At 34.5% G+C, this 9,220-nt stretch overlaps 1 long non-coding RNA gene across 6 annotated transcripts in view; it reads right to left on the bottom strand.

Annotated features, from left to right (window-relative positions):
- Nucleotides 1–8,172, bottom strand: part of LOC122155962 — a 31,347-nt gene extending 23,175 nt beyond the window's left edge. For 4 of the 6 annotated variants that reach the window (XR_006167341.1, XR_006167346.1, XR_006167342.1 and 1 more), the window contains exons 1-3: nt 7,970–8,172; nt 3,650–3,726; nt 2,825–2,877 (exon numbers count right to left, since the gene is read on the bottom strand). This is a non-coding gene — a long non-coding RNA (uncharacterized LOC122155962). The remainder of the gene's footprint in view (nt 1–2,824; nt 2,878–3,649; nt 3,727–7,969) is intronic. The other 2 variants (XR_006167343.1, XR_006167344.1) reach the window with 1 other exon arrangement.
- Between the last annotated feature and the right edge of the window lie 1,048 nt (nt 8,173–9,220).

Below are 9,220 nucleotides of genomic sequence, written 5' to 3'. Positions count from 1 at the left end.
TTATTTTATTTTATTTTATTTTATTTTATTTTATTTTATTTTATTTTTTCTAGTGTTTCTATTGTAGTTGTTACTATTCTTCCACCTTCAGGATTTTGTTTTTGTTACAATCATTTCAGTATAAACACAAAAAATTTTCTCTATTGTATGAAAAACAGAAAGCAATCTTCTTCCCACAAAGATGAGTGTTTTCTGGGTTTTTTTTCACCCATGACTATATTAAAATAAAAAATTAAAATGATACAGAAGTTGAAATTGGAAAATGTAATTAAATGAAGCAATCTTAAATCTCCTGTATACATTCTTACTCTTGTAGCACATAATCTCGCACACAGAGAGCAGGGACAAGAACAGTCTGCTAAAGAAATTCCTGACAATGTTATTTGAGGCCTGAAACAATTGTAAAAAGATTTTTGAATACATAAGTGTATCTGCAGTTTAACAGTTTAATGTCATCATTATATTTGAGATCAATAGTGGATATGTTGTTAGAGGAGACAGAAGCCAAGTGGCACTTATTATCAGAAGTTTTCTCTCAATGTTCCTTGAACAATTAAACCATTCTAACATTTTTGAAAACATTAGAAATAAAGGTCTTTTCCTATTTTCCCATTCCTTTACACTCTCTAACCCTTGTTCCTTTTTCAACCACAGAACTGCCAGAAAACCTTTTTCAAGAAAACAAAATTTTCGTAACTGGTGGGTTCTTAAGATAAAAGCACTATAGGCAGTAAAAAGCAAGAAATGCTTCAACTATTTCCTACAGAAATATTTTGGAGTATAAATTATGATGATATTGAGAGGTACAAAAGTCCAAGTGTAAATTGGCTAAATTAAACTTAGTGCTGAAATTCACTTTCAATTTTAAATCCATGAGCACAGACTGTGTTTACTGACCCTGACACGTGCCAACAAACATGCTAGTAGGAATCTAAAATTTTGGAATGAACTTTCTCCCTCCCTTGGGCTATGACAAACAGAGGTACTACAATTCCTGGCCCGCATTAGAAGTCAGCTCTGAAGATACGTATCTTTGGAAGAAGACTATAGAAGCACAATTGAAGTGTAGATAGAAATTTCACGTTTCGTTCTGGGCAAGATCCACAGATATTTTCCATTTTGGCTTTAAGTGAAGGGAAAGCTCTGTCCTCCTTAAGGGAGCTATTTAATTTTTTGTATTCACTAGGATACTAGCCTTGCTATACATCACGAAAATTCAGATATAGTGTGTATAAATAAACGATGCAATAACTCTTAAAGTCTTTTCATAACGTGATATTTGAAGACATCTGAAGCTTAGAATTTCTTTTGAGAAGATTTGAGAAGAAAAAAAAATCTATTTAAAGGGGGAAATTTACTGGATGGCTTACATGCAAAATGTAATTGTCAGAAAATGATGTAAATTATGTAAATAATGAAAGATCCCCAAACTTCTTCAAGCACTGTATCTCATTATATCTTCTTGGTTTTGGCTCCTTCTGATTGTAGGAGTAAGTATTCAGTTTTAATTCTCCGTTACAAGGAAAAGTATTAATCTAAATTAATTTACTCTCTACTTGGTGTTTGCTAGGTCAAATACATTTTTCAAAAAGCCTTTGGTTTGATAAACTTTTTAGTTTATAAGCAACAGCTTGAAGAAACAATTTGCATTTACAAATAGTGAATAATAGTTTGGATTGTTTTAATATTATGCTATTTATTTCTTCAGAAGAATTTCAACTTATTTGCCTGTAAAGTAAATGAACAAGTTTAAGAGTATAACGTTCTCAAAGCTCCATACTGGGAGAATTTAGTAGAGCACTCAGCCACAGAGCACCTGCAAATCCCAGCTTTGTCCAAGAACAGCTGAGACATCCCTAGGACTGGCACAGGAGGGGCAGCCTACCATCTGTCAACTATGGTGACCATGGATAAACAAACAAACAAATAAACAAAGACAGCAAAGTCTTGGAAACCTCTGAACAGAGGGGAGATTTTGCTTTTTGTGGAAAAGGCTTCTGAAATTGTGAGACAGCTGGGATGAGAAAGAGAGAACTTCTAGGAAGCTTGCAGACCAAGTGAAGAAGGGAAGAGTCACAAAAATGATGGAAAACGTCCACACAGACAAATCTGAAAGGAAATAGGAAGAGAAGAAACTTTTCATAAGGAGTTTAAAGAACTGAAAAGTACTCAGGAAGGTAGAAGAGAATGACTTTTTAAACTTCACCTTGAGAAACTGGAATGGGATGTATGAATGTATGATCTGATGATGTTACTATGCCTTTATCAACTATATTGAAACAGGCATTTTAACCTGGGATGTTGTGCACATGACAGCTTCTGTAGCTGTCTCACTTTGCTGTGTGCAGGCACTCAGCCTCAAGGAAGAACAGTGGAACTTTCCCATTTCTAGAAATGCATATATGCAGAGTATGAGGTGTTGACATCCACGAGATCTTGCCTGTTTATTCATGATCATGGATTATCTAGAGGCTAGCTTCTAGCATAGAGACCCTTACATGTATCAGGTTCAAGTAACTTCAAAATGCTTGCTCTTTACACTACTCGATATCAGTTTCATTACAAATCCTACATTTTTTTTCCCCACTCTGAAATTACACCTCAGATCCAGCATGTCTTTCCACACTGTCTTTCTGCACCTTTTCTCACTGAGCACTTTAGAAACTCTTTAGAAATTGTAGTCCATTTGAGTAATGCAGATCTGCACACGAACATATGTGAATATTTTCATCTTGAATGCAAAATGCCTGAGATTCCCAGTGAACTCCTAGGAAATAGCTTTTGACTCATCTAGTCAAAATAAAGTAAATCATCATATACTTACTTTGTGCTAGTGTATCAGAAGAGGAAGGTATCCAACTAATTCTGTGGACCTTTCTAGATGCAAAAAGTACAGGATTCCATAAACTTATAACCAGAATGGAAGTTATGTCCAGAACAAAGCTGTTTATTATGAGAACACTGCAAGCTTATTTGAAGTCTAGGGTTACCCTAGCCTTAACAACATGCAAAACTGAAGTAGATGGAAAAGCAGTATTACGTTCTCTTGTCTGTTCTACTTTCTTCTGTTTGCTATTACACAAAAATATATACTGAAATAAGAATAACTGTTGTTCACATTTTGATTTTTTTTTTTACAATTTCTTCAAATCTTGCCTGCAGTGTATGCTCAGAATCATTTAATTAATCATCTTGTCTTATAAATCCCAATTTCAATGAAAAAGAAGTAGAGTTCAAACACACCTGCACAGCTTCTGGTTACAATAACAGATTGTTGGAGAATACTCTTCATTTTGTTTTTACTTGCTATGAATTCATTCTATATACATTTCAGAAATGCAGAAGAGCTCCAAATAACTACTGGGTATTTCTCAGTTGCGGAACAAACTGAATTCTCTCCACAGCAGCTTGTATTCTCAACTGATAAAGAAAAGTATACTGATATAACAACTCAAAGAAATACAGATGAGAGGGGCAAAAGCTAGTCTAACAATCAGAATTTGCTAACTTCTCTGGTGTCAGAATGTGTATATAATTATGGCCCATACTAACCCAGTTCCATCAGAGTAAGTCAAGTTGGAAAATATAATCACTAGAAGTACTGAAAGTTGAATTGGATCACTTTAAGAGTGGTCAGATAGGAATGTACCTGAAGGCTGGTCCTTCCACCAGAAGGTGCTGAAAAGTAGGTGAAACAAAAAATCTCTTCAAATATCTTGGCTGTATCTGGAAAAAACGTGACATTGATAATAAGAGAAGAAATCTGATGAATTATTTTTTCCTATGTCTTCAAGAAGCATTAATCACAAAACCAAAATACTTATTTTTGTACTCTATATTAAAAATGTTAATATACATCTGGGTTCTAAAAACACTGACATCTTTCTGAACAGTGAATAATTTTAAAGCAATATGTTCCTCTGGAATTATTAATTAGCATAGTGCTAGTCAAATTAGGTGGTATGGTTAAGATTCATTCCTCTTGCTACATTGTTCTGTTTCTTCTGATGGCGTTCCTAGTTACCAAAAAAAAAAAACAAAAAAAACAAACAAACAAACAAAAAAACAATCAGTTTAAGATGAGAAGCTTTTCTTATTAACACAGGAACATTTACATTTTAATTTCTATTCCACCATCACAAGCTATTAAAGCTTCTACTGTACTTTATGCCAAAATAAAATAAAGTTGCAGATTCAAACACTTAAGTAATGTTTTCATGCAATTAGAGATGTGTTAAGCATTTCAAAATAAAAACAAGTCAAAGCTATCCGTATCCCATGCCAAGACAATTTTAAAACAATCTGCCTTTATAAAAACAGGTTGGAAAACACTATTTTCAAGAATAAAAAGCAATTACGTTTTAAGAAGCTAGTGAGATTTGGGCTTGATGTTTGCTGCTGAAATCTCTAGTAGTTAATGAGTCATATCACTTTGCTTCAGTCACCTTGCCTTGACTGACAAAACACAACATGACACAAACCACTGAACAGTCAGCCAGAAGATCGGAACACATACATTTTACGTAAAACAGAGTTAGAAGTGGAAAATGTTATTTAAATATCTGTACTGAAAAAGAAATAAACTGTGTTTAGGAATTCAGGGTGGTGTTGAACTGGATACTCTTTACCACGGTATTGGAACATATATGTTTGGCTAAAAACCATGTAGTCGTTATTCTACAGATCTGTATAAACACAGAGCAGCTAAAAAATTTATTTAGAGGCAATAGGAATGTCGCCTCCCTAAAAGTATAGATGCATATTTCCAAAAGCTGAAAACATCTTTAATTGACTGTTCTTTCACTTTTAATTTCACCCAACAGAAGGAAGATTAAAAGTTATAGGCATCAGCAATAAGCACTGCTAACTATAGAGACTTAAAATTTTAAATGCAGCATAATCTAAAGCCATTATGGATTTCTGCAACAGAAAGCCAAAATAAACTTGACCTTCTGGAAAACAAAATAATTTTGGAAATAGGGGATGTTAAAGGAAGTGACAACAGGAATATAGTGAGAATCCCATCACTTTCTTGGCAAGGTAGTTGTCATGCTAAATCTAAGAGAAGACTTTTTATGTATGATTTTAATGAACACATTTAGAAAATGTGTGCATACAGACTATCCACAGGAGTTCTTATATACTTTGTAGACTTACATAGAAAATAAATACTTTTAACTTTTATTTTCCCCTATTATGTAGTCCAAATCATATTCATTCTCTGAAAGCAATACCTCCTATTTTATGACGTTGACCCACAATGTCAGGGGTAGATGTGGGTGGTATGACAGTAAAGGCAGAACCTTCCCACCAATATTCTGTTACATGCTGTTGCTGCGTGACAGATGGCAGCAGAGGAGCAGTCTGACAGAATGGCATCTCATATGAAGTGCGTATGAATCAAAGGTGTGTCACTGAGTTCCTCCATGTAGAAAAAAATGTAACCCACTGGCACTCACTTATGCTTGCTGAACATTTCTGGAGACCAAACAGAGGATGTGAGCATGGTGAGGGGTGACTGGTTCATTTCAGCAATGACAACAGTAGTAGTGGGTCACCTCTGGGGAAGAATTCTATGAGCACAGAAAGCAGGCTCTTGCTCATTGCTGGTGAAAATTCATTGCTAATGGTAACTAAAAAAAAAAATATTAGTTTTTTGTGGCTGAGAATTTGCTCTATCAATCATCTATTGTTGATGTGCTCACCGTATCCCCAGTAGTTTCTATGGAAATAAATAGGAGCATTATTTTTGGAGTGATGTATATGGTAATTCTTTTGTTTCAATTAGTTAATCTTCATAATTCACACTTAAATTCCTTTCACCTTTGATTTTTATCATATTTTCTGATAATATTTTATATGTAAATTCATTGTGTTATATACAGTAATATATACAGTAGATGTGTAAGAACATGCTCAGATTCTGGGTATGAAATAACTGAATTGTACGTTGGTTTTTTTTCTGGAGTGTTAGCTTTTAGTAACAGTGTTGAATTGATGAAGCGTCCGTAAACCCAAGGAAAAAAAATAAGGGCATAGGAAACTTTAATCATAGTTTTAATTTCAAGAACAAAAGTTCTAAATTATCAATAGTACAAAACTGCTTTTGTACTTGAATATGAGTTTTTTCCTCCTTGCAAATGAACAAAAGGGGCAAAAATGAAACTGGAGATGTGTTGTATGGCTGTAATCACCAGCTGCACAGTTTATTGTTTGCCATGGAAGTTAAGACTTTAGCACTGAAGTGCCAGTGATTGTATCTTGCTGTCCTGGAGAATCAAGACTTTTTTTTATAGCAAGGGATCATTCCTATCCTGATTTATGTGAACATTGGGAGAATATAAATAGCTTATAGAGGACAACTCATCCTGTGATTCAGAAATTGGCAGAGTATATCTTGAGTTGATTCAAGGGACTGAGAAGTACAACTGCATATTTAAGTATATACATTTTCATAAAATTTCTTTGTCCACTGTATAAATTCATCTCCCATTATAACTCAAGCATTAGAGAATCTATTAGAATCTGTTTTGTAACAATTTCATAAATAGTTAATATTTGTGAAACATTAGGAAGCCTCTTAGAATTCTGTTTTGTGAAAAGTATCTCTAGTCTGCATCTGAGGAAGATGATCTACTTGCTAGCATTTTGTTTTTGACAAAGAAAGGAAGATGAAGTGCTCAACCACAGTTCTGGAAATGTCCTACCAAAATGGGCACCTATCTGTTAAGTTCTCTAAATAAGACATTCCTGATCTGGCATTTCAAATTTTTTTTTTTTTTTTAAATACTATTAAAATCTTTGTATTGAGGAAGGAAATATAGTACATGAATAATAATGAATAAGGCATTTTTTAGAAATTAATTTGTGATAAAATTCTGCTGACAACTACAATGATGTAATTTTTAATTCTTTAATTCTCAATTAATTGCTTGATGACCCATTTTACACATTGCAACAATTCTTAAACTATGCTCAAGCCATCTATTTATTGTGATTCTCAAATTTCACATAGCAATGTTTACATGCAAATTAGTAATAGCGTTTGTAGCTTGAAAATTATCTTAAGGTAATGATCCAATAGGGTACAAATTAATTACTTGATTTATTGAATTTTTTCCAATGTACTTTGAAACTCAGCATTATATTTCAGCATTAATTTAAATGCACAGATTTGAATTTGATAGTTCAAGGTTTTCAAAACAGCAAATTAGTAACTGCCAATCAACCTGGGCAGGTTACAATAGAAATTTATAAAATCTGTATTATTATTTTTGACCTGACAGCTTTACTCAGGCTTTCAGCTTCACCTACTTCAGGAACAAACCACAGATGATAGAAATATAATATGTCCAAAGCTGAAGGGAACATTTATTCCAGTGAGGCAGATTTATTCTTGATTCTGAACTTGATTCAGAACTTTAGCTTTTGATTCAGAAATTGAACAGCGTTCTGATAGCATCCTAGAGAGTACATATTACAAACAATTGAGGGCTTATTCAACTCACTGCACTTTAAATATATTCATACTGCTGTTTGCTAACTTTACAAGCAGAATTCTAGATCATGTCACATCTTGGGCTTTCTCAACCAAGTTTTTGTATGTTTCTAATTAAGTGCTCCTATGAAATCTTACCAAGAAAACAGGTACGTCTGAATAGATAATTTAAGGTAATCTTGTCACACAGGAATAAATGAGGCCATAAATTGACCTCCTGAATCTTACCATCTTGATAGTATTTTGTTTAAGATAATTCTGTCTCACTACAGTTTACAGGAGGGAGAGGTGGTTCTTTTAATACATATATACCCAATGGCAAGACTAAGACACAACGGGGTCAAATGTTAGCCTGACTAGTCTATTACAAATCCTAATTGCTTAAGGAGATGGGGAAGGGAAGGTGGGAGATAGAAAAGAGATAGGAAAGAAAAGCAAGTAGTCTTTGTAGAATGCAAGACAGATATTCACCACTATGAGTCCAGCACTGCACATAGTGCAGATGTTGATCTTCCGTAGTGATGGGTCATCAGGGGCAGTTGTTCAGTTGATCATGATGACAACGATGACTGTACAAACTTATTTATAAGTCCAAAGATGGTCGAGTAAGCTCTCTTTGAAGTGGCATCTTTGGGCTTTGGTATTTCAACAGAAACTCCTTTGTTCCCTTCCAATCCTTTCCAGCAGATAAGAGTGAGCAGGGAGGTACCCAACTGCATCCTGTTTTTCACAGGATATGATGGTGTCATTCCCAATCTCCCATACAAAGCTGGAGTTATTAGGTCACAGGCCAGATCTTCTGCCAGTAAACAGCCCTGAGCGCTCTCTTCCAGAGGCAAACAGCTCCAAAAAAATGCTTTCAAATGTAAAACTGTCCACAAAGTGATGCCAGCTGCCACACAGCGACACCCATCCTTTCATCTCCTAGACAAGTCAAAGTCTTATCACAAGAAATGCCTCAGAAAGCAAGTTTTGAGACAAAAAAAAAAAAAAAAAGTGTTCAAACAAAATCTTGGTTTAACTTTCAGATTTTAAGGTTGAATATGCACATCTGGCAGAGGAAAAATATTTTAATCTGAACTGAGAGTGCTATCTGTAGTTACAGAAAAGATACATAGGAAATCGAATTACGTACGTCAGAGGTTTTAGAAAGGCAATACTATTTTTAAGTTAAGAAAATTTTCTCAGAAGTAAGAGAAACCTCTAAGGGTAGAGACAAGTTTTGGTCATCATGCATAGGAGAAGAGTACTCAGTGTCTAGGTCCTTCCTTTTCACACCTATGATAGCATTTGAAGAAAAGTGTGCCTACATCCGTATTGATCTGAAAGTAGAATCAAAAGACTGTAGTGGAATATCTGAGACATTCTCAAAGAGCCTCATAGATGCCAGGTATATAATTTAGCAGTGTCATAGAATCATAGAATCATAGAATCATAGAACGGCTTGCATTGGAAGGGACCTCAACAATCATCAAGTTCTAATCACCTGCAACAGGCAGGGTTGCCAACTGCTACATTCAAGCACTAGATCAGATTGCCCAGGGTCCCATCCAGCTTATTATTAAACACCTCCAGGGACACTAATAGAGTACTCTCTAGCTTAAGATGCTATATAAAGTCTGCTAGAGAGTATACTCTCCCTTTTGGCACAGGTAAAGTCTTATTACTGTAATTGGTACACTCTATTTTTAAAAAGCTTCAGTGTTTGAACTACAGATTGCT

This window comes from Centrocercus urophasianus, unplaced genomic scaffold (genome assembly GCF_019232065.1).
Source record: "Centrocercus urophasianus isolate 14NV4802_14NV808 unplaced genomic scaffold, USGS_Curo_1.0 seq_12, whole genome shotgun sequence".
NCBI lineage: Eukaryota > Metazoa > Chordata > Aves > Galliformes > Phasianidae > Centrocercus > Centrocercus urophasianus.
This window is presented reverse-complemented; position numbering and strand designations above follow the sequence as displayed.